Source organism: Pleurodeles waltl, chromosome 1_1 (assembly GCF_031143425.1).
Source record: "Pleurodeles waltl isolate 20211129_DDA chromosome 1_1, aPleWal1.hap1.20221129, whole genome shotgun sequence".
NCBI lineage: Eukaryota > Metazoa > Chordata > Amphibia > Caudata > Salamandridae > Pleurodeles > Pleurodeles waltl.
This window is the reverse complement of record NC_090436.1, coordinates 981,816,543-981,842,144: the sequence shown is the minus strand read 5'-3', so window position 1 is coordinate 981,842,144 and position 25,602 is coordinate 981,816,543. Positions and strand designations below refer to the sequence as shown.

The following is a 25,602-nucleotide window of genomic DNA, read 5'->3' as shown; positions in this document are numbered from 1 at the left end:
TCACTGTAGTTAGTGTCTGCAGATGCAGGGGAGTGATTCCGTTGCTCCAACGGAGAATCCGTCTTGCTTCTTGTGCAGGCTGAAGCTGGGGAAACGTTGCAGTTGCTGGAAGGAGCCGGAGAAACAAGGTTGCAAAGTGGAGTCGTCACTGCAGTTGACGATTGTCATTTCCTTGAGGGTCCAGTTGCAGTCCCAGTGGCCAGAAGATGAAGTAAACGATGCAGAGGAGTACTGCTTGAATCTTGCACGTCAAATCTGAAGACCACCCTGGAGGGAGACCTAAATAGCCCACGAAAGGGGATTGGTCACTCCCCTTTCGATTGTCCAGTTTCACGTCAGAGCAGAGATTGGGGGGGCAGTTTCTGCAAAGAGGGCACCAAATATGCTCTTCAAAAGCATACCAGTGGCTTGGGGAGGCTACCTCTCCCAAGCCATGTAACACCTATTTCCAAAGTGAGTGGGTGTTGCCTCCTTCTCTCACAGGAAATCCTTTGATCTGTCTACCTGGGCTTGAGCTGGTCAAGCAGCAGGACGGCAGAAACCTGTCTGTAGGATGGTAGCAACGTGGGCTGCTCAGGAAAAACAATGCAAACTGGTAGGAGCAAAGCCAGGGGTCCTCTAAGGAGCCCCCATAGTGCATGGAATCATAAAAGCAATACTGACAACAGTATTGGGGTATGATTCTGACATGTTTGATACCAAACATGCCCAGGTTCGGAGTTACCATTATGCAGCTGGACATAGGTAGTGACCTGTGTCCAATACACAGGTAAAATGGCTTCCCTGCACTTAAGAAGTCCAGGGAAATGAAGCTGGAGTCCGTAGGTCCACCCATGCAGGGGTACCCCTCAAACACAGGTATTGGCACCCTGCTCTCTGAGCTAGGAGGGCCCCTGATAGGGTTGATTTACAGTGACCTGGTGCAGAGACCTGAAGTGAAAGGGTGCATGCACCTTTTCACGCAGGCTGCAAAGGCAGGTCTGCAGACACATTTGACATGGGCTCCTATAGGTGGCATAATACATGCTGCAGCCCATGGGGATCCCCTGGTGCTCCAATGCCCTGGGTACCATATACTGGGAACTTACATGGGGGCACCAGCATACCTATTGTGGGGTGTACTACGTTGGGAACAACCAAATTTAGAGAGAGAAAGCACAGTCACTGTGGTCCTGGCTAGCAGTGTGTTTTGACTGTGTTCACTGGGATCCTGACAGCAGGCAACAAGTGGGGGGTAACCATGCCAAAAAGAGGGTACTTTCCTACAAGTCGTAACTCTCCTTTCACTTACCTCTACTAGGCGAGTCAGTGACATACAGGCCTTCACCACTGAAGAGCCCTTCCTGGTCTTCACTGGTGATTTTGTTCTTTTCAGAACTAATCCAAGTTATATTGCTAAGGTTCCTTAGTCTTTTCACTTAAACGAACCAGTTATATTGCGAACATTTTTCCCAAATCCGTCTACTCCAGCCAAAAGAACTCTTCACACATTGAATGTCAAGCGTTGCTTAAAATTTTACCTTCATCGTACCAAAAACGTACTTAAAACAGATAAACTACTAGTCTCTTACAGTCAGAGTTGTGCGGAAACAGGAGTCACTAAGCCAACAATAGCTTGATGGATTTCATCCACCATACAGTTTTGTCATTCGAAGGCTGTCAAACCACTAACCAGGCCACCTAAGGCGCATTCTACGGGAGCAGTCTCAACCTCAGCTGATCTTTTCGCAGGCATCTTCTTTGACAAGATATGCCAAGCTGCAACATGGAAGACTACGCATTCTTTTGAGCAGCACTACTGTTTGCAATCAGCACAGCACAGCACAGCGATTCAGCCAAGGGACAAGCTGAGCTACGGCATCTATTTCATTAAGGTGAGCCTTATTATAAATGTAAGTTACTTTGCTTTTCTCAGGAATATGATTTCTTCTGTGTTTTTCTTTACTGCACATATATTCATGCATGCATGTTTAATTTTCTTTGCAATTGCTCCTAATCACTATACAATTATTATTTTGGAGACTGTAGGAAAGTACCCTCTTTCTGGCATGGTTACCCCCACTTTTTGCCTGTTGTCAGTATGTTGTGACTGTGCTGACTGGGATCCTGCTAACCAGGACCCAAGTGACTATGCTCTCCCCCGTCAATTTGGTTGCTTGGACGACACACACACACACACCTCATATCTGGCACACTAGTGCCCCATTGTAAGTCCCTAGTATATGGTGCCCAGGACATTGGGGCACCAGGGGTCCCCCATGGGCTCCATCATGTATTATGCCACCCATGGGGAGCCCATTCAAAGTGTGTATGCAGGACTGCCATTTCAGCCTGTGTGAAAGGGTTCATGCACCCTTTTCACTACAGGTCGCTGCACCAGGTCACTGCAAGTCACCCCTATGGTAGGCACCTCTTAGCCCAGAGGGCAGGGTGCAGGTACTTGTGTGTGAGGGCAACCCTGCATGAGGAGAAGTGCCCCCACGAACTCCAGCTCCTTTTTCATGGACTTTGTGAGTGCGGAGACACCATTTTACCTGTGTACTGGACTTAGGTCACTACCTCTGTCCAGTTACTTAATGGTAACTCCAAACCTAGACATGTTTGGTAGCAAACATGTCGGAATCATACCCTAATACTGTTGCCAGTATTTGAAGTATGATTCCATGCACTCTGGGGGCTCCTTAGATGAACCCCAGCATTGTTCCTACCAGCTTTCTGGGGTTTTACGGACAGTCCAAGCTACTGTCACCCCTCAGACACGTTTCTGCCTTCCTGCTGCTTGATCAACTCAAGCCCAAGAAGGCAGAACAAAGGATTTCCTTTGGGAAAGCAGGGTAACACTCTCTCCCTTTGGAAATAGGTGTTACATAGCTTTGGAGGGGTAGCTTCCCAAAGCCACTGGTATGCTTTGAAGGTGACATTTGATGCCCATCTTGCATAAACCAGTCTGCACCGGTTCAAGGACCTCCAGTCCGTGCTCTGGCGCAAAACTGGGTAATGCAAAGGGGAGTGACCACTCCCCTGTCCATCACCGCCCCAGGTGGTGCCCAGAGGTCCTCGAAAGGGTCAGTTGATTCTGCCTTCTTGAATCCAAAGTGGGGAGAGGCCTCTGGGAGCATCTTAGTGGCTAGGTCAGGCAGGTGACGTCAGAGCCCCCTTCTGATAGGCTAGGTGACCAATCCCCCCTTCCAGGGCTATTTAGATTCTCCCTCTTGGATGGGTCCTCAGATTCGATGAGCAAGACTCCAGCAGGATTCCTCTGCATTGTTTACTTCAACGTCTGGCCACTGGAACTGCAACTGGACCCTTCAGGAACCGACAAGCTTATGCACATGTGTTGTATTGTTTGGATTACTATATGAACTGATATGCTTAGACCCACCTTCCACTACGGGCATAATGGCTGTTTTAAGTAATGCTTGCTATTCAGATTCAAGTATGTGAACCATGAAAGATCTAATACTTGATAAGAAAACAAGTTACTTATCTGTAACTACAGTTATCCAGTATTAGTATCTTTTATGGATTCATATGTGACCCAACCTCCTCCCCATGAGGCTCACCTTCCTTTTAAGGTATATATTCTTCACTCTAGTGCTTGAAAATCTCAGGGAAGGAGCCTCTCTTGGTCGTATTCTAGAGGGTGCTGGCGCCTGATTGGTCATAGGACAAGTTTGGTTCTTTTTTTTTTCCAAAAGGACATGGATAGTCTATATGTTTGAGTTCGCTAGCATTATAGCCAATAGTTATTCTTACTACTTTATCTAAGGTACCATGGGGCTCCCAGTTTGACACTGGGGATGATTCAAGCATGTGAATCTATGAAAGATACCAATACTGGAAAACTGAAGTTACAGGTAAGTAACTTGTTTTCTTATGGGCTCTGCCACATGAACCATGTATGTAGGCCTGGTCATCCCTTAAAGCTTAGGTCTGCACTGATTCTCCCCCTGTGCATTTCAGCTCTTTTGAGTGCTCCACATGCATGCGCATGGCTGGGCTTCTCCTCCTGGGAGAAGCCCAGCCATGGGCTTCTCCTCCTGGGCAGTCTCTCCCACTGCAGGCCCAGGAATTTTCTCTCCCTCTTTGAGCAGGTAGGTCTCTAATTGCTTAGCAGATAAACAGATCTGACGCAAGTTACACAGGCTTTAGGTGATGGTCACTTACCTCTGGAAGGCTGGCTGCTAAATGACAGCTCAGAATTACAGCAGCTCTCAAGTATTCTGCAAGCACTCCCTTCGTTGGACAAGAAGAATTTGAAACTGGAACAAAGTGGGATATGTAGCGTTCTACCTTTAAACTAATTTTCCAGAGAGAGGATGTTGATCCACTGTCTAACGTCCAGGAACAGTTTTTTGGTGGCTCCTTTTCAAAGTTTATTTGATAGCTGCAGTACAAAGACATTTTGCACAAAGATGGCTCTCACAGCAGGCAGTGATGATGATGGCCTCAATTGGGAGAATCCAAAACATAGGCACAATGAAGTGTGAAGACTCGGCACCTAGCTGCCATTAGGCTGCCTTAAGTAGACAAAAATTAAGGCCCTGCCTAGAAACATCTGCACCCTTAATAGCACATTCTGCTTACTCACACCCACTATTATGCATCAACCAAAAGTCAGAGATCATGAAGGACCAGTTAGCAATCAACTGCTAAGAAGACTTCACTGAATTTTTAAGGGTTGCCTTGTCTCCATCCTTTCACACCTCGATGCCAGGAACTTCTCGTTTCAGCTTCAAGTCTGCAAACATTACAATTCTACTGTCTGGGGAAGCTGGGTCCCATCCTTTACCTTGTGGCATGTTAAACCAATAGAAAGCCAAAACTGCATCTCCATGGTATCAACAATCAATCACTCACCACAATATTGAATCTTGCTACCACCCATTCACAAATTTGGGATGTAAATGAGATCTCAGCACAAGTGCCTGGGTGTCACATATAAGCAGAACTTTACAAGTGGGGTCAGTGGTCACTCTCCTCCTTAACATGAATAACGATCGGTTCAGTACCAATAATCTTCAAAAATCGTTATGCGGCAACCACCACTACATGACAACAACCTGGGCCATAGGTACTGTGTCAATACAGAGAGGAAGCTTTGTGGGTACGCTGTTCCAGGTCAGAGAATGGGTTCTGGACCTTGGAATCTCCATGAACAGACCTAGGAAAAAGTGCACACAGTAGATGAGTGTGTCATCTGGGCCAGCTAAAGAAGTCAGTATACCAGTTTCACATCCATATGGGTCACTCACGGCAGGACTTCACACCAGTTTACCATGAAGGGGATGTTCCCATCCAATCAACGTGCACAAATAGTCAAGATGCATCATATAGCCTATCCAGCTATATCAGTTCAGAAATCACGTACGTTAGATGTGGCTATGCAAACGAGAAGTACAATTGATTGTTTTCAACTTTTATGGTCAGATCAATGTCCACATATCTGTCCACCTGACACATCAAGGACGAAGACAGCTTTCTCCTGTCTTTTGTAGTTTGGTGAAAATAGATACTAATTCTACAGTGAATGATACTGTTCTACAGTTGGTCTTTAACATTACACCAGTGCATCACCTGCCTAGAAGGAGAAATAAAACCGATGGGCTCACCTAATAATAAGTGACTTCTTGTCCCTGAGTACTTGAACATTGAGTCTTAGATTCCAGAATAGGTTAAAGATACAACACTATCTTAAGATCTCATTAATATATCAGACCAAAAACAGAAAAAAGCGACACTTTTCTTCAAGTTTTTTTTCTGAACACATATAGGTACATTTAAAATAAGAGGGGAGTTGATTCAAGTCTGACTTGTGGTGGGCATGGTTCAACCTATTTCTTGTGCCTATGAAATGTTTAGGCTTTTGCAAGGACCTAAATATGCTGCCGATCTGACTTTCAGTCGGCCTGAAGGGAAGAGTAATGTAAGGAGATATGTAAGATGATGAAGCATGCCTCCTCAGGGTGTGTGAGGGCAGAGCAGCCCTTTAAGTAATTAAGCCTTTTCCACTAATCTGGTCTTGTACTGGTATACAGACATATGCACTACTCACTTATAAGTGAGTATTGTTTATTATGCATCTGCAGTTTTAGTCAATCTCACACATTCTCTCTTGAATACATACCATGTCTATGCCTCGATTTTCGCTGTCACATCTTGCTATTCTTCGCATCTACTCTATGCTGTCTATGTCCACCTCACTCTATTCTGGGGTTGTTTACCTTGAAACCTTTCATTCATGCCCACTGCTGTAGTGAATCCAATTAAGCTTTTATTGGGACTCATGAGGTTAGCTCAGCCTTTTGGTTTGCAGGACTGTGCCCCGTCACCTAGTGACGTTTAACCTACCTAGCATGCTCTGTTTTAGTCCATTTATTTTATTATTTCTTTTAAGATGGCTGCTATTGTTTATAGTTATAGAAATGTTTTGACTTGCATTATTAGTGCCACTGTGAAGGCGTCACTATCATGATCAAGTGATGTACGCAGGTATTCAGATAATGTTCCTTTCTTACTAGCGTGCGACAAAAATATAATGCCCACTTGTTGGGGATTGTTTACATAATTGCCGCCACAAGTCTGCTTCCTTATCAATTGTTTGGGAACATACCTGCGTCAGGGGTCCTACAGGATCAGTATAAATACATCTCTCACAGACAAGGTTATCAGAGGGATTCCTTCCAGGTGCCATAAACACCGCACGTCACCTCATTCAAAGGTAACTAAGGTTGGGGTCGCTTTTCAGACATGGTACTGGCAAGATTAGGTTTATCATACCTAGCTCTCATTAGGTTAGGGATTAGGCTCTGTATGCTATGGATTTTACATCTCTTGTTCATTGCAGGAAGGTGGAGGTCTTTGTATTCACAATGCTCATCTTCACAATTAGGCTACTTTTATTTTTCATTATCCTAATCATTGCAGCTCATGCATTTTACCATTGACTGCAGTCTTTTGAATAAACCTGTTGAAAACTTTCCTGCATCTCCTTCATTGCCTGTGTGTGATTGAGACTTGTTGCTAATGTGAGAAAAGGATAACTTCCGTTCCACCACGACTTCCCTGAGATGTCGTAATCTAGAGTCCATGCGTAAAGATGTCAGACATCACCTTTTAGGGTTTAGGTTTTTGGTGAGGTACTGCTTGTGAGCTGGGAGGGTTGTGCCGACAGTTGAGACTTGTTGCAGGAGTGACTCAGTCACCTACAAACAAAAGTGCTGTCATCCCTAAACCAGCAGTCTCGTCTAGGAGCGAGAGTCCAACTACGACACTACAACCATGAGATGTCCTTCTAGGGGAGAAATATAGTTATGTTAATGTTTTAATGTGTAACCCTCAATAGTCATTTCAGAAGGCCATTAACTAGAAGCTCACCTCGCAGCTAGACAAGGTTGAGCTTGTGAGTTATGTTTGACGCAAAATTGTGTATGTAGAACTGCTCTACATTTTTGGATTCAACTTGCTCACTAGATAAATTAAACTTAAGATCATGATTTCCAACCCTAGGAGCGCCTGTAATTTGCTATGAACGTTTGTGGTGCCTTAGTCTTGGGATCTCCTGAGGGATCACCCAATTGCAGACTCAGCCCAACATCAGAGTACAGATGTTTTCTTCAACAATATTAATACATAATAATATTTGCTGAAACTTCACTAACTTACTCAATCCACTGTTCTCAGACACTGATGTACATTGCTTGGCACCAGAAGGGGGGGGGTATGTGTGTGTTCCTTTTCTGTTTTTATTACAGGGACCTAAATGGTGAAACAGCTGCATCACATGCCCCTGAACAACAGGTGACGCCAGTCAAGGTAGGAGTACACAAAGCTGCCACGATGCTTCAGGAAGCTAATACACAGAATTTCCATTTTATAATTGTTACCTACACAATGAGTCCTACTCTCTTTTTCACTGCCATCGCTTCCATTCATCCAGCGCCTGTCTCTCATTAACAGAAAAAGCAAACTGAATGATTCAGTCTAAACAGTATCAAAGGACTGGTCACATAAATAACAAACGGTAATCAGATATCAAAACCCCAACAATTATGTGTGATGAAACTATGCATCCACAGAGAGTATACTGTACAGTCACTGCGCTGGCTTCTATGAAGCAATCATAATAGATCATAATAACATGCAATTGTGTGGGAACGATATTCACGTTTATTATCTTTCCTTTTTTTAATGACTTTTTGCTTGTTTGATTGATTAAGAAAACAGCTGTGACATTGCCCTAGATGACTAATGTCAAGTTTCCAACTGGGCCCACTGCAATCACCTCAAACTTCTTTGGTGGTACACACACTGAAATAAATATATTTCAGGTGAGCCAAGGTAGAGCAAAAGAATGCCAGCCAGTACACAGCGTGTAATAACACGCAGGAGTGGTTAGCCTGTTTTTACTCCACACTCTTATTCATTCCCTTTGTATGCGCCGGGTACTGTCGGGCTACTAGTGTCAGCATAGCCTATTGGTCCATGAAAGCTGTGATTGCTGGGGTTCTCGTAGAGGTGTAGTCTGACTCAAACTTAAGAGGCTTTAAAGTGGGCAAGTCAAGCTGGCTGAGGCGCGTGCTCAGCCAACCTGACGTGTGTTTTCATTCATGGCACATGGGGCACACAGTTCCAAAGTTCGCTCCTCTAACTGTCTCTGTGCAAGTGGGAGGGTCATTCCTTCTCCCTAACTCACCCCTCAGGCTGCAGAGCAGACACAAAGTATGAATCGGTGGTGATTCCGCTGCAGTGAAACCAAGTGATGGTAGATTTGAAAAATGCTAATCCCTGGTAGTGTGAGGGATTTTACAAATGGTACAAAACAGTCCAAGCATACCTTGCAATGAGGTCCCTGTACCCAGAGGTGTGACATCTTGCAGTGTAGACATCTTTAATTGTCGAGTGCAAACATATCTGTAGAGTATATAATAATACTTCTTCTGAATGATTTAGTGTACTTATTCAACCACCAGCTTCCTGCCAATTTTTAACGACATATTTGGCTCTGAGTGTAAAAAGCATTTTTAACGGAGCTGAAGATGTTCTGCAGCTGCATCCATACAGTTAGGACTTTGCCATAATGTCAATGTGAGGCCAGGCAGAATAACGGTCAGTAACAGTTGGTATCCTTTTCATCATCAATCTGAAGGCTAATTAAGGTATAATGCCCATTTTCACACCTGACTGCTGTTCTGATTTAAGTTCTAAGTTAACCGTCCTTTTAGGGCTGATTAAGTTTTCAAGCTTAGTCGCCTTTTCCAAAGATGGTCCTCACCCCTTCGATGAACCTCTTTTTGAGGTCAAAGCTCCTAGATTTGGCTTCTCTGGCTTTACAAGCTTAAGATTCCATTAGCTCAAACTTTGAGCGAAACTGGTGCACCCTCTCAAGGTCCGCTTTCAGTTCAAGGTATTCATGTTGTTTGACGCTGCAGCCTGAACTTGCACTGAAGCCTTTGGTGTTGATATTGCATTTTGTGTATATCCTGTCTGGGTACCTTCATGGGTGGACCCTGTGAGGTGCATTGTAGGATTTGATAAGAACTTCTGGGAATCTTCCCCTGTCCTAAGGGTGTTTCTTCCCATTTCTCCTCAAATGATCCTTAGGATGAGTCACGAGAATCCTCCTGTCACAAGTAGCTCAAGAAGCCCGCCAGAATCACTTTAGGAATTTATTCGATTTTTTCCACTAAAAATCCCAAGATTGACTGACAATGTGTAGTCAAGAACCCTGGATAAAAAGGTTGCACAACAAGAGGTTCAGGCACTAAGCATAACTATCCCCTTTGGGGGCAAAAACACTAATCTGGTTGATGTCTGAGCAAAGGATTCAATGCTGCAATGTTGTACTAGATGAACTGCTACCATACGTTTTCGTTATGTTGCTCAAAGTCAAAGTCCTGAAGTTATTTTCCTCTTTGTGCCAAGATCAATAGTTGCATGAGACACAACACAGAACATATAGATGATACCAAAACACCCAATGGTACGAAAAAAAAAAAAAATCTGAGGTAAAGCCTGTGTCCAGAGGCATTGTGGCCTTCACGGAAAGAAACCACAGGTCATTCACTACATGCTCACCAGAAGCCAAAAAACAAACATTTAAAAAAATGTATTATGCCACAGAAAAAGAACAAGCTACTTGCCTTTTGTGACACATTTCTGGTGGATATTATATCTTCCAACAAATGTAAAACATTTCAAATGTACTTAGGCGCCAGGCTAGGTCTGGAAGCTTTCAAGACAGAATAGTGACCTAGTGCTACCCAGCAGCACCATGTGGCTTGACACCACCTCTGAATGTGATGACAAAGGCCTACACATCGTGACACACTGAGGCTTGGCATCAGTTCCACACCAAACAGAGGATGAAAGTAAGAGCAGGAAAGGATGGAAAGATAGTAGCTTACCAAAACCCCAACAAGTTTGGTTCTCAAATGGAGATACCAAGGAAACTAATTTTCAGCCACTCAACTTCTCAGAAAAGAGATGAGCTGGTGTGAGGTATCTGCAGGAAGATAAGAATATCCACTAGAAAAAAGATTCCTCAAGGTAAGTAACTTGTTATCCAGTTGGATACTTCATGCCACAGGTTGCTCACATTTCAATGAGCCCTCAAGCAACAGTTACTGATGATGCGGCAGGAAAGTGTCACCTTACACCAAAAAAGTCACATGCAGCTGATCTAGCGAAATGGCTGTTACTTCTTGAATGGGTATCTAAACAATAGAGCCCCTGATAGTTATGAAGAGAAGATCACACTGCCATACAAATAAATGCCACTTTTCTTTCTCTTTACGAGGATGAGTCAGAAGGAAAAAAAGAGAGCAATGTCACAGATTAATCCATATGTAAGGCATACACTCTTGGACAGAAAATAAGGACATGCTTGTAACCCTAGCTTGAAATGAGGTGACTGCAGCTAAAAGACCTGCAGCTCAGATTCTCCAAGACTAGGTGATCCAAACAGTCTTCATTGTCAAACGCACTAGGTGACTAAGCAGCTGCCAAAACAGCGATGCCACCAATAACCCCAAAACAAGGTTCAAAACTGTGTCCCCAGTAGTGGCTTGGACAGGGAAGTGTGATCAGGTAGACATAGGAATGCTAATAAAGTGGTGACCAAGTAACGTTTACAGAATCAACCACTAAGCCTTGCCGAATCACGGATAATGATAAAAGCAACAAAAAAAAACAGCACATCATATGAAAACTTAGCCTAAAATAGACCCAAATTGTCTCAATAACACCTAAACACAGCCAGCGCCCTACAGAGCTAGAATCAGTCAACTGCTTCCTCACCATTAAAATAACATCAGCTCATTCTGGCAGAATTTAATTGGCGCATCTCAATCTCAACATGACACTCAGACTTTAGAGGAGCATCTGACCGCACCACTATGACAGAATACATGACTGGTCAGTCAATGGGGTTGGTGGACAAGGACTATATTAGATCGGAATATTAAACTCTACTCAGTGAATCCTGGACAATGAGGACCATTTGGGCTAGGTGCCTTTTCAAACTCTGGAGCATTCGAGGACTGACTAGGTCAAAAGGAAATGCATAAAGCATGTCCAAATTCCATTTGGGCAGAACACATCCCCAAGGATACCCCGAAGGAGAATGTGCAGAAAATAAAACAGGACACATGACATATATTGGTTGAGGACACAATCAAGTCCACCAGAGGGAAAGCTGCACAAAGATTTTTCTGAACCACCTCAGGGCAATGCTTGCACTCATAGTCCCTTTTGCAAAGCTGGCTACAAGCATCTTCTTTCTATAGCATTCAGTTCAAGTGCTGCATCTTTGAGAAATATGTGCACCATCGCCCAACTCCACAAGTAAGAGCCTTCAAACAAAGAAGCCTATATCCCGCACCACCCTGTTTGTTCATACAGTGTACTGCAATGATATTGGCTTTTGCAACCAAGAAAATCACCCACAGTTTAACAGACTGATGTCCATCTTCATCACCACAGGCGACCAAAGATCATAACTTCCCCTGCCTGCGAGGTGACCTTCCCGCCCAAAGGGATGAAATATTTGATACCACTTTAGTCTGAAGCCAAAATGGTAATCGTACAAAAAAAATGAAACTACAACCAACAATGGAGGGCTCTTGTCGCTGGCAGAAAAACAGTCACATCTGTGTTCGCCTTTATGTACAGGGAACAAGAAAGATGCAAAAGGTGAACAGCTCTTACAGACACAAAACTTTCAGCACAGGGAAAATGTCTACTGGACAAACATCTGCCTCAATGCCTAAACATTCCAAAACCTCTTATCTCTGGAAATAGTTCTCATCTAGTTGAGGTCAAGTGTGTGTGTATAACCCATGCCAAACATACAGATGGGCCAGATAAACAATGAAAGGAGAAAGCAGTAAAATCTGAAAAGAGAATCGTGGGCTCTGGGCCAAATGTGGTGAAGAGTTCTAATTGTTCTGGTGGCACATAAAAGGCGGCCCAATTCCTGAAAATCATTAAAACCAAAACCAGTATCTGTTCTGAATTGTCCGTGCTATCATTTTTCTTCTGCTTTGAATACTTCTTAAAGGGAGAGGAGTGAACAATCCACCCCCCCCTCCTCAGCGCCTTGAAACCCTAATGGGTGAGTAGTGCACTTAAGACATTTTTTGATTGACAGATTGATTGAACGAACAAAGTACCTTCTGGCACCAAACTGGAACAGGCTGTGGTTTAGAAAGTTTTATTGTTACCCCTTTACCACTTTTAGTGACAGTAGAATAGCTTTTTTTTTTTTTCATTTTATTTTTTATTTAAGGATTGTCACTTCAGAAGGGGTGGTCTCTGGTACCAATGAAGAGGTACAGGAACACAAGCTCATCTTTCTAAGAGTGAGGTTTAATCAAAGATGGTGATTTGGCCAAAGTCTCATCAACATTTTTAGAGGATCTGTCTCTGTGAGCCCTGAGCTCTGGCCTCGTTTGGAGCCAGAAGCACCCCTGTTTGGTACCTTTCAAATTGGATCATGTTTGAAAAGGTCCATCAGTACCAGGAAACACAATGCCTGTGAACAGGGTGTTTTCGTTCTAAGAAGTTCTTTCAAGTGTTGGCATGTATGTAGAGATTAATCCTCTCTAAACAGGCAGAAGAATGTTCCACATTAAAAGTGACCCAATCACAAGTGCCGGTAGACAGTGTTGACTTAGTGAGTGCACTTAGCGTTCCTGACACCAAATCCTTCCAAACAATATTGAACAGCTTTCAAACGTCTAGACCCCCTAAAGACTCTTCTGGTACCTTGCTGGAAATCAACAGCAGATTGTTTCTTTAGCACAATCTCTGCAATGCTTGAAGTTGTGAACATATGTGGCTGAGGGAGACAAGTCATTCATGCAATAAAAACCAAGTAAAATTCTGCTCCTTGTAGGAATGGGAGGGTTGGCAGAGGAGGCCCAGGCTTAGCAGGTGGGGCTCATGCATGATCTGCTTTGAATTCCAGGATGAGACAGTGCTGTAGAGTTAAAACAAGGATGCTATACAATGCCATCCACCAGTGTCTGGTCCAATTAACTTACCGTGATGCACAGACTGTGTGATTATCACTCTTTGCTTCAAACAGTCCTGAGGACGTAGGGGGCGCGGCTTGGCTGTGGTGCAAGATGGCTGTCACACTGTGAGGCTCTGCAGGGGAGGGGCATAAATCCGACAATAATCCTGCCAGATCGGTTGCCTGGAACAACATTTTATAATTGCTGAGTGCTGTAAGCCCTGAGGAGTCATGGTGTGTAGAAATGGAGCCGGCAAATAAGATGATGCGCTTGGGGCTGCTGGGTTGATCCCGTGGCGGTGCGTTCTGCCCGCGCAGCGGCTGATGGGGCCCCTGGACTTGTTGTGCTGTGTATTGGGGGTGGGGGGGGGGGCTGTCTTCTTGGGGTGGGCATGGCTGGCCAGGCCGAGGGGGCTGTGGGCTTGGCACGGTCCCTTGGGCCCCTGATCACCTGGAGGTTGTTTTGGGGAGACGGGGTGTGTGACAGATGACTGCCCCTCCTCGGAAGCGTTGTGGTGGTTAGGACGCCAAGGGGCGCTTCAGCGGCCTTTTTGGTCTACGTGCTGCCTCACCCTCCACTCTTTTTTTTTTGCCCCGAGAAAATGGGGAAGGCGGACCAGAGGCAATCTAAGTTCACGCTTGATGGGAAAAAGAAGTGCAGTCAGGCCAGCCGGTTGGCGGAGGATCTGCTACAGGAGGAGGACATTCCGGCGACCTTGATGAAGGATATGTTCTTGGATCTTAAGCACAGTTTGGCCAGTATCGATGCCAAGTTAGACCACTTGACTGAACAAATGGATCGTTTAAAAGAATGGGTAGATGGCCATGATACACGCCTGGAGCAGGTAGAATCTTGCACTTTTGATCTGGAGGACAGTCGGCTCAGAGACGAGGAGAAGTTACTACAAATGGAACGCGTGTTGGAGGTAATCCGGAACAAGAATGAGGACCTTAAAGCCTGCTTCCGTCGCAATAATATCCGCATTTTGGGTCTTCCGGAGTCGACGGCTATGGGGCGCATGGAGGATTATGTGGCGACTATGCCATCAACACTCTTCCCTGGCGAGTTATCTCTGGTGTTGGTGGTAGAGAGTGCCCACAGGTCTCTGGGGCCAAGACCGCCGCCTGGGACGCCAGCGAGCCCTGTCATTGTGCGTTTATTGAACTATACGAATAGACACAATACTCAGATTAGCTAGAGAACGTCGGCCAGTGATTTATAATAACAACGAACTGAGCATTTTCCCAGATTACACCACAGGGGTACAGGCGGCCCCGTAGGGCATTTCTACCTGCTAAGTGCACTTTGAGCCAGACAGACTCTAAATACTCCCTGATCTATCCTGCGAAATTGCGAGTGCAGCATAAGGTTAAGTTGCACTTTTTCACTCCCCCAAAACTGGCCATCAAGTACGCTAAATCTGTCCCTAAAAAGGTGACTCTGGACTGTTCGCACGTTGCTGTCGGTGGCAGCGACACTCTTAGTGACAATGATTGAAACCGTTTTGTTGCTGTGGGCCAGCGGTGGTTCTGCACTGTGATATGGGGCTGGTAGAGTTTAGACCGAGGCTTTATTTTCCATGCAGCCTTTCTTGCATTATAGCCAGCGCTGCGAGAGCTCCTGCCCACCCATCCCCACGTGGGTGGTTAACATACAGCCATGTCTGCGCCCCGCTGGATGAGTCCAATCGAATTGTTTGTTACTATGTTACGGGATATGTGTTTGGGTGGGTTTGTAGGGCGGGTCCAATTGGGGGGGTCAGCATGGGTGGGGTGTGATTGTTATCTTGTTGCTAACTGCACTGTATGTTTTCCTTTTACCTCTGCATCGCTGACTCTGTCTTCGGCGCTGTTTTGTATGGTGTATGCAACGGCTGTGGCGCAGTTGAGGTGCCTGCTATGATGATTCCTAAGGGGGTGACATATGTGAATTGTATGACCTGGACTGCTCGGGGGCTGAAAGACACGTAAGATGCGGTTGCTCTCTGCAGCGCCATGCGGTGGATGTTTGTGTGCTTCAAGAGATTCATCTGACGGCTGCCACAAAACACAGGCTGAGAGCTGGCTGGACTGGGGAGTGCCATGTGGCTGCGTAGCTATGTGCGAGGGGTTGCCATTTTGATTCGAGAAGGTCTGCAATGGCACACTGAGAAGGTGATTCTAGAACCACAGGGTCATTATGTCCTTCTGCATGGTGCACTGCATGACATACCGTTTCGCCTGGTGTCAGTATACGGTCCCAATGTGGACGACCCGCAGTTTTTTGAAGAGGCGTGTCTGATATGTTCCCTCGGGCCGGGGTCAATATTATGGGGTGGCGACTTCAACGTGGTTTTGGATGAGGAGGCAGATCGTGCAGTCTGGCACGAACTCAGCATGTGCTGGCTGTAGGGGTGCTTGCTTGTATGATGACGGAAGGTGCTGTGGTTGATCTATGGAGGGCAAAACATGGCACTGAAAGGGAAGGTACTTGTGGTAATACTGTCCATAGCAACTGGTCGAGACTGGACAGATGGCTCAGTACCAGGGATGTGGAGCTCTGGACGGACGCTATGGAACACATGCCTCGAACCTTGTTGGATCACTCTCCGATTTTATTGCGACTGGGGATTCCAGGGTGTGCGCGGCAGGACTTTTTGTGGAGGCTTCAGCGCAATGCATTGAAAGATTCTATTTTCAGAGAGGAGGTCCGTACAGCTATAAAGAACTACTTTGCGATTAATAAGGACTCGGTCTCGTCGGCTGGTACCTTGTGGGAGGCATCTACAGGGAGTGCAGAATTATTAGGCAAATGAGTATTTTGACCACATCATCCTCTTTATGCATGTTGACTTACTCCAAGCTGTATAGGCTCGAAAGCCTACTACCAATTAAGCATATTAGGTGATGTGCATCTCTGTAATGAGAAGGGGTGTGGTCTAATGACATCAACACCCTATATCAGGTGTGCATAATTATTAGGCAACTTCCTTTCCTTTGGCAAAATGGGTCAAAAGAAGGACTTGACAGGCTCAGAAAAGTCAAAAATAGTGAGATATCTTGCAGAGGGATGCAGCACTCTTAAAATTGCAAAGCTTCTGAAGCGTGATCATCGAACAATCAAGCGTTTCATTCAAAATAGTCAACAGGGTCGCAAGAAGCGTGTGGAAAAACCAAGGCGCAAAATAACTGCCCATGAACTGAGAAAAGTCAAGCGTGCAGCTGCCACGATGCCACTTGCCACCAGTTTGGCCATATTTCAGAGCTGCAACATCACTGGACTGCCCAAAAGCACAAGGTGTGCAATACTCAGAGACATGGCCAAGGTAAGAAAGGCTGAAAGACGACCACCACTGAACAAGACACACAAGCTGAAACGTCAAGACTGGGTCAAGAAATATCTCAAGACTGATTTTTCTAAGGTTTTATGGACTGATGAAATGAGAGTGAGTCTTGATGGGCCAGATGGATGGGCCCGTGGCTGGATTGGTAAAGGGCAGAGAGCTCCAGTCCGACTCAGACGCCAGCAAGGTGGAGGTGGAGTACTGGTTTGGGCTGGTATCATCAAAGATGAGCTTGTGGGGCCTTTTCGGGTTGAGGATGGAGTCAAGCTCAACTCCCAGTCCTACTGCCAGTTCCTGGAAGACACCTTCTTCAAGCAGTGGTACAGGAAGAAGTCTGCATCCTTCAAGAAAAACATGATTTTCATGCAGGGCAATGCTCCATCACACGCGTCCAAGTACTCCACAGCGTGGCTGGCAAGAAAGGGTATAAAAGAAGGAAATCTAATGACATGGCCTCCTTGTTCACCTGATCTGAACCCCATTGAGAACCTGTGGTCCATCATCAAATGTGAGATTTACAAGGAGGGAAAACAGTACACCTCTCTGAACAGTGTCTGGGAGGCTGTGGTTGCTGCTGCACGCAATGTTGATGGTGAACAGATCAAAACACTGACAGAATCCATGGATGGCAGGCTTTTGAGTGTCCTTGCAAAGAAAGGTGGCTATATTGGTCACTGATTTGTTTTTGTTTTGTTTTTGAATGTCAGAAATGTATATTTGTGAATGTTGAGATGTTATATTGGTTTCACTGGTAATAATAAATAATTGAAATGGGTATATATATTTTTTTTGTTAAGTTGCCTAATAATTATGCACAGTAATAGTCACCTGCACACACAGATATCCCCCTAACATAGCTAAAACTAAAAACAAACTAAAAACTACTTCCAAAAATATTCAGCTTTGATATTAATGAGTTTTTTTGGGTTCATTGAGAACATGGTGGTTGTTCAATAATAAAATTAATCCTCAAAAATACAACTTGCCTAATAATTCTGCACTCCCTGTAAGGCGGTGATCCGGGGGATTTGCTTAGCTAAACAGCATGGCGTGCTTAGGGCAGTACGTCGAGAGTTGGAGAATTTAGAGGCCCAGCTGATTGTGCTGGAGAAACACCTGTACGTCGGTATGTCGAATGCTCTCCTGGAGGAGTTTCGGGAGAAGCTGTTGGAATATGAGGAGGTGGCGCTCCGTGAGCTCTGCTTCCTGGGTAGAGAAGTTAAAGCATGACGGTATGGAGAGGGTGAGTGGACTGGGAGAACGCTGGCAGAAATGCGCTGTCGACCATGGGCTGTGAATTATATTGTTGGATGCTGCGGGCGTCCGGCGGGTGCAAACGAGGTTGGGAGTGTGCTGACTGAGTTCTATGCTTCCCTCTATTCTGCCTCAGATGGCTCGGACTCAGAGGCCTGTACAGATTATTTTGAGGATATTAGCTTATTTAGGCTGGAGAACAAGCACCAGAAATACTTAGATGCGCGTTCTTTGTTGAGGACATTGTACAGGTCATCCGTGGTCTGCCCGGGGAGAAGGCCCCTAGCCTCGATGGGCTCCCGGCGGCCTTTTACAAGGAATATGCAGATTTGTTGGTCCTGCATCTATTAGATGTGCACGCGGAGGTGCTTGAATGCAGCACCCTGCTACCGCCGCTGAAAGAAGCCTTTATAATCATTATACTGACGCTGACGAAGGATCCAAGCTCTTGCGATTAATTTCAACCACTGTCCCTTATAAATCTGGATAACAAAATCTTGGAGAAGCTTCCAGCGATGCACCTGCAGCCTCTTCTCCCATCTTTGGTGCTCCCGGATCAGTTCAGGCTTCATGCCGAGTTGCTCAACCTTGTATAATCTTCGTACCTTCTTTGCAATAGTGCAGATGGTGCCTCCTGAGGACCAAGTTGCGGCTGTCTTTTTGGACCCCACTAAGGCGTTTTGATTCTTTACAATGGTCATATTTGTTTGGCCTACTGGTGGGGGTGGGCTTGTGCCTCAGATTTATCCAATTAATTTGCCTCTTATACTCAGCTCCAGTGGAGCGACAGAGTTAATGGGATGACATTGGATCCTTTCCTGATGTCTAGGGGTACCCGTCAGGGTTGCCCCTGCTCCTTGCGGTGGTGATGGAGCCGTTGGCTGCATAGCTGAGACAACACCATAATCATAGAGGTTTAGCGTTTAGACAACGTCCAATCTTGGTTTCTATGTATGCTGATGATGTTGCTCTATACGTACGGACCCCCATGTTCACCTCGATATACTTCTAGACGAGATCACACGCTTTGGTCAGATCTCTGGGATTGCTATCAATTGGTGTGGTCTTGTCACTGTGCAGTATTGTTCGCGGTATCCTCTGAGCTGGGCCGACGGTCTGGTCCAATATCTAGGCATCTGGGTGTGCAGGGACCTAGAGGAATTATGGTCAGCCAATTACGGTAGGGCCAACGGATGGCTGGAAGACAAAGTCGGGGCATGGTGCTCCTTACCGCTCTCGCTGACTGGCTGTATAGCCATTGCGAAGATGTTGGTCCTGCCCAAATTTCTCTATCTGTTTACCAACATACCTCTTGTGCTCACTTCCAGCTTCCGGAAGAGGCTTCGGTCTTTACTTATCTCCTTGGTATGGGTTGGTAAGCAGCCCAGGATATCGTGGGAGACGCTTGTGCTGCCGTTCGAGCTGGGCAGCTTGGCTGCTCCGGATTTGGAACTTTATTATATTTGCACACAGGCTCACTATGTGCATTTTTGGATGCACCCTGTAAAATACTTACTGCACTTGGCCCCGGAGCAGAACTCGATTTGGCCTGCTGGACTGTCTGGAGTGTTATATGGTGGCGGGGTGCCGTTCGCGCCCTCGGCGAAGGTGAGAGGCGTTGTGCACCCGCGTGTATTAAGAGGCGCCCGATTAGAACGGCATCTATCGGAATTGCAACTGACGACTTTGGGCTCCTGGTACCCTGAGAATGTATTTATCTCTTCTGAAGTAGCGCTTTGTGTGCCGCCATGCAGTATCAGCTCACTTACCTTCAGATCAGGGAATCCCTGCGATCCAGGTACCCCATTTTTCCTGTGGCGCCTCCGGTGAGTTGTGTTTTGGAGTTATTGTATAGGTTCCCATCTCCCCGTGGTCTTATTACCAGCTTGTATGTATGTATGCAGGTGAGCGCGCACGCAGTGCCCTCCAGGGCAAGAGGGCAGTGAGAACTGGATGTGGGGGAGACCCTGTCAGATGACGTACGAGATACTGCTGTGCACATATGCCGGAGCTCTCCCCCAATTATAGATTACGGCTTCTGCATTTAAAATTTCGGCACCGCTTGTATTACACGCTGCTCAGTCTTCAGAGGACGAGTGTTTGATCTGATGATCGCTGCGATGAGGCGCGGAGAGCGGATTTACAGCACTTGGTATGGGGCTGTGGGGCGCTGGTGGGATTTTGGGCGGATGTGCTGGAGTACATGGTTGGGCTCAAATTTCCGAGAACTCCTACGTTTGCACTTTTGGGTTATATTAGGGAGATTACCCCTGAGAACAGGAGATTAGTGGGGTTGCTCCTGGTGCTGGCAAAGCGCAGAGTGGCAATGTGCTGGGGTAGACAGCTTGCCCCTCGTTGCCAGGATTGGCTGTGGGATGCTGTGTACTGCCAGGAGCAATTAGCGGCTTACTGGGAGCTGATGCCACCCAACGCTCGACCTAGAGATGTGTGTGGTCCCCTCTGCGGACCTTCCTTGAATGTGGGCAGTAAAATGATGTGTAGATAACTAGCGTTTAGCATTGCTCGCCTCGGTAGCCCCCTCCCCTCTTCCTCTCCACCCTTTTCCCCTTTATTGCCATGAGACTAAGCTTGGTTGGCTCGGCTTGTCTGTGATAGATACAAGGACTTCTCCCTATTTTCCTTCTTTTCTTTCTCTCTTTTCTGGCTATCCTTTCTTCTTTCTTTGTCTTCCGATGCGGATGGGGCATGCATACTTGGGCTAGTTGCCTCTTGTTTGCCTACATTCTGTTTGCATTGGCAAGGTATTGTTGGTATTATCTGTTATTGGGCAGGATGTGTCTGCTCTTCAGATTCTACTGTTGATATGATGTTATAGCTTGGCTGTTGGACGAATGTGTCGGTGCTGTCTTTTGTTTTGTGTTACACTACTTTGAAAATGCAATAAAAAAAAAAAAAAAAAAAAAAAAACTGTCCCGTGGACTACAATAATCAAAATTTCAAATCGCCACCCAATGCATCAAGGGCATAAATATATCACACCAATAGCTTTCAAACTTGACTCTGCAATCAGCCAGGACTGAAGGTAAACATGAAAGTTAGCAATGAGATGTCATGAGGAGCATTGATTTGTAGCAGCTATTGCTTTATAAGATTTTTAAAAAACAGTTAGTTTGGGAAATAAACAGGAGAGAAGCTACGTTTATGAGTAAAGAGAGTAAAAACTTGTGCAACATGGCTGGGAGTTTTACTAATTATAGAACAAACTGCACTGTTCTTGGCTGTAGAGCAACCTAGCGTGTTCAAACATGGAGGTGAAACAACTGTTTGCTTTGTACTGGAGTTCAGCTGGAATCCAATGACTGACATTTTTCAGATCTCTGATGTAAGGAAGAGATAACATTCTTGTTGAAAGAAACAAAAAGAACAGACTGTGCGCAGGGACAAAGAGAGAAAGGCGTTTTTACAAGGGCATGTTCGCTAATATGTTCAAGCTGTAAGAAGAGAGAAAAGTCACATGCAATTAAGTCACTGGGTGATAATTCCTCTCAGGACAAGTCAATATTATAAAAAAAGACTAACAATGATCATGAGTAAGTCTAAGTAAATTCTTCTATCTGTCATTCTGTGAGCATTAGGACGTACATTTACGAGGCACCGCTAGCTATTAATCCTCTGCCCCAATCTAACGTCCAAAGAAAAGTATTTAAGGAGTTTAAAAAAAAAAAAAAAAACATTTTGTCTCATGCAGGGTATTTGGAAAAAATGATAGATGTCCTGTCAGCCAAGCACGAGGCTCCCATACTCATTTAGAGGTGTGAGAGATTAGTAGGTCTGCACCAATGGAGTTTCAGCTGACTTTACTGGTGCAACCATTGATCTACTGCCTGTCCACCACTGGACAGCAAGGTTACACCGAAGACCTTAATCGCCGGGATTCCAAAAAAGAGACAACTGCTCCCTGTTCTTCAAGTAGCCTGCAACTGCAGCAAAGTGTTAATGGATAGAAGTGTAGGCAAGGCCTGCTTTTTGCAGAAGGTAAACTTGGACAAACCTTTATCCATTTTGCTCTGTAACAAGCCCATGTTGTGGGTTGCCAGGCTTCCTTTAAGGTGGACATACACAGCTGGGGACGGTTGAGGTACCCGAATTCTTTGATCTCAGGTGCTGAATTACAAAATTGAACTGTCTGGGAACAGGATGCCTCATTTGACCTTGCCTGTGTGTGAGAAAGTCTGGCCTGAGTTTTCTGCGCAACAAGCCAGTGTTGTGGGTTGTCAGGCTTCCTTTAAGGTGGACATACACTGCTGGCGAACGCTGAGGTACCAGAATTCTCTGATCTCAGGTGCTGAATTGCAAAGTTGAGCTGTCTGGGAACGTGGTGCCTCACTCAACCTTGCCTGTGAATGAGAAAGTCTGACTCGAGTGGGAGTCTCTCAAGAAGGCTGACAGACATCTTCCAGGATAGTGGTGCACCAGGGTTTCCTGGACCAAGATGGATCTACAGAATGAGACTCAGTGATGTTTGTCTGAATTTCCTAGCCATGTAGGGAGACAATGAGAAAGGTGGAAAAGCATAGGCAAATATCCCGGACTATTTCATCCATTGCACTGCATATGGACAGGGGGGGTGGGTACCTGAAGGAGAAGTTTGGGAGTTTTGCGTTTTCTGGGGTGGCAAACAGGTCTATCTATGAGGTGCAGCAGCGTTGGAAGTGCTTATGAAGGACTTGGGGATGGAGTTCCCAGTCATGAATTTGTTTAAGCGTACTGCTGGGCAGGGCTACAAAGTCATTGTCCACCTCTGGGAGATGCTATGCTGTGACATGAATGTTGTGGCAGAATGCCTAATACCAATTCTCCTGAACTAACTGAAATAGCTGAGGTAAATGTGTGCCACACTGTTTTCCTGCATTGAACTTGGCGGTCATTTTGTCTGTCCTGATGAGGACTCCTTAGTTCCGAATAACTTGTAAGAATACTGTGAGAACTAAGCAAATGGCAAGTAGCCCTGGGTAGTTCATGTCGCAACCATGTTGCTGAGAGTGAATGTTGCATAAGTGCATGTCGCACATTATGAGAGAGGTGTCTGTGGTGATGGTTACTTGTGGTACTGGGTCTGCAAAGGGCCTACCTCTTAACAAGTTTTTGGTGTTCCAACATTGTTGGTACAGGCCACAGTACCCTGCTCTCTGCAGAGATGCTCCACTTGGGACCACTTAACCCAGGAGGCACTCATGGACGGGGAGTATATGAAACCTTGAATGTGGACAATTGCAGTGCAGGAGGTTATCATCCATAGGTTTCACATGACAATCCACACCACAAGTTGACAATTGAGCTGAAAAAGAGTTATCAGCTGCTAAAAGGCTGCAACTCACTGCCGGCTGGGTAGGCTTTCCCTGTGAGTGTACCCAATACTGACCCTAGGAAGAAATGGAACTAAAGAGGCAGTAGGTGGGACTTGGTGGTGTGTACGGTGATCACGAAGTTGTAGAGCATGGAAACCACTGTTGGTGTCTGTGTGCTAGACATTGCAGCTTGCTACTGTTTCTGATCTCATCAACCAATCACTGAGGTAGTGAAAGATGTGAATGACCTTTCCTTTGCAAGTGCACAGCCACCACTGCTAGACACTTCTTAACACCGTTGGAGCTGTGGTGATCCCAAATAGAAGTACTTTGAATTGTTAGTGTTTTCCACTCACCACAAAGCAAAGGTATTGTGGATGAACTGGGTGGATGGGTATGTGGAAATAAGTGTTCTTGAGATGGAGTACTGTTATGAAATTGCCCACTGAAGGAGGATGACACCCTGCAGAGTTGTCATGTGAAAATGTACTCATGGGATGTAGTAGTTGATGGGGCTCAGATTAAAGATGGACTTGAGACAGCTGTCCTTCTAGGAGATCAGAAAGTGGAGAGTAAACACATCTCTAAGGTGCCCCTTCTGTAGGAGGGCATGCACTTCTTCCTGAAGGAGGGAGAGGTGTTCTTTGCTGAAAACATACGCAATGCAATTCGAGCCAACACCTGTGCTGAGTCATGGCTAGGTCCTACTTGACAGACGTGATTTCCTCCCAGCAAAAGAGGAAATCACATATCCTATTGTCCAGTGACGTGATCGGGGGTGGGGCAAGTCAATGTTTGGAGGTGGCAGCTCCTTAACAGAAGTCATCTTTGCCTTTACCCCTGTAAGACCACCTGTTCAACCCTCTCCCAGCTTGCTGGTGGAAGGACTGCTTCTAGTTGTCTTTGCTCTACCTCTGGGCTACTGTTTATGAAAGAAGCCCCTGTACCGAGCGGTATGCAGTGCTCCCATGGACTTTGCTGTCTCCATATCTTTCTTAATTTTTACGGGCATCCCGCCGACCTGAGGCCTGAAATGGTGCTCCTTGTCAAATGGGAGGTTGAGATGCTGATGCTGGACTTCGGACGAGAACAGGGAGATATGAAACTAGGCACAACGGCTAAGGTTAACACTGGTTTTAATCCCTCTAGAAGATGTGTCTGCAGCATTTAACATACAGCGAATGCTAGCATTAGAGAAAGCTGTGCCCTCAGCCACTATCTTGTGACCACGTTCCCTGTACTGCTCTGGGAGGTGCTTGAGGAGTACTTGCATCTCCTCCCACTGTGCCCCTCTAACATGACATGAGTGTCACCAAATCAGTTATGAGCCAATAACTTGCTGTTCTGACTGCCACCCTCTTGCCCACTGTGTCTAACTTTCTGCACTCCTTGTCAATAGGACCAGCATTGCTGGTATCCTGGACAGAGGCACGCTTGCAAGCAGTGTGAAAAACCAGAGGCAGGTAGAACCTGACCCTTGATGTATGCAGGTCAGTAAAGGGTGATTTGAACATTTCAACCCTTACATTTATAACCCAAGGTCCTAAAAAGTTATCTGAAGAAAACTTTAACATGTGCAGGAATTGGATGGTACACGTAGATTTGGAAAGAATCACCACAATGAAGTTGTCCTCCTCCTGCGTGCTATACAACTCTACTTTGTGGAAGGCTGCAGCCCTCTGAACCACCTCACAAAAGACCATGATTTCATTAGGGGGTGAGGTCTTTACTGTGTAGTGGTGTAGATTAGAGGTACCTGGGAAGATCTATATTAGAGTCATCCCAGGGATCATCAGTGGGTCCTACCCGCAAAGGCTGGTCATAAGAGTCAAATGGGCCATAAGGGCTGTCTGGTAGTGAATATGAATGGAGGGATCCATCTGGCAACTCTGGCAGAGGCAGTAGGGTGTGGCGCTTTGTGATACAAGTGGGCTTTGTGGCAGAGGAAGACGACTGATGGGTCTGTCCTTACCTTTCTTTGATGTAGGCTTGGGAGAAGATTCCCCTTCAAAGGCGAGTCTCCTTTTATTCAGGTGTCTTCCTTTTTCTTCGAGATCAAAGGGATCTTCTACCCTAAAGATATTCAGGGTCTCTAAGGTCCCCTGCTGGTACATCCTTTGGTGTGTGCTGCATCATTCACTTCAATCCTGAAAGTTTTTTTTTTAACCTTAATGTGAAGCATGACGGATACAAGGCATCG

At 45.7% G+C, this 25,602-nt stretch overlaps 1 protein-coding gene across 2 annotated transcripts in view; it reads right to left on the bottom strand.

Annotated features, from left to right (window-relative positions):
* HERC3 (HECT and RLD domain containing E3 ubiquitin protein ligase 3) overlaps positions 1–25,602 on the bottom strand; it is a 452,060-nt gene that overhangs the window by 24,608 nt on the left and 401,850 nt on the right. The gene's annotated exons all lie outside the window — the stretch shown is intronic.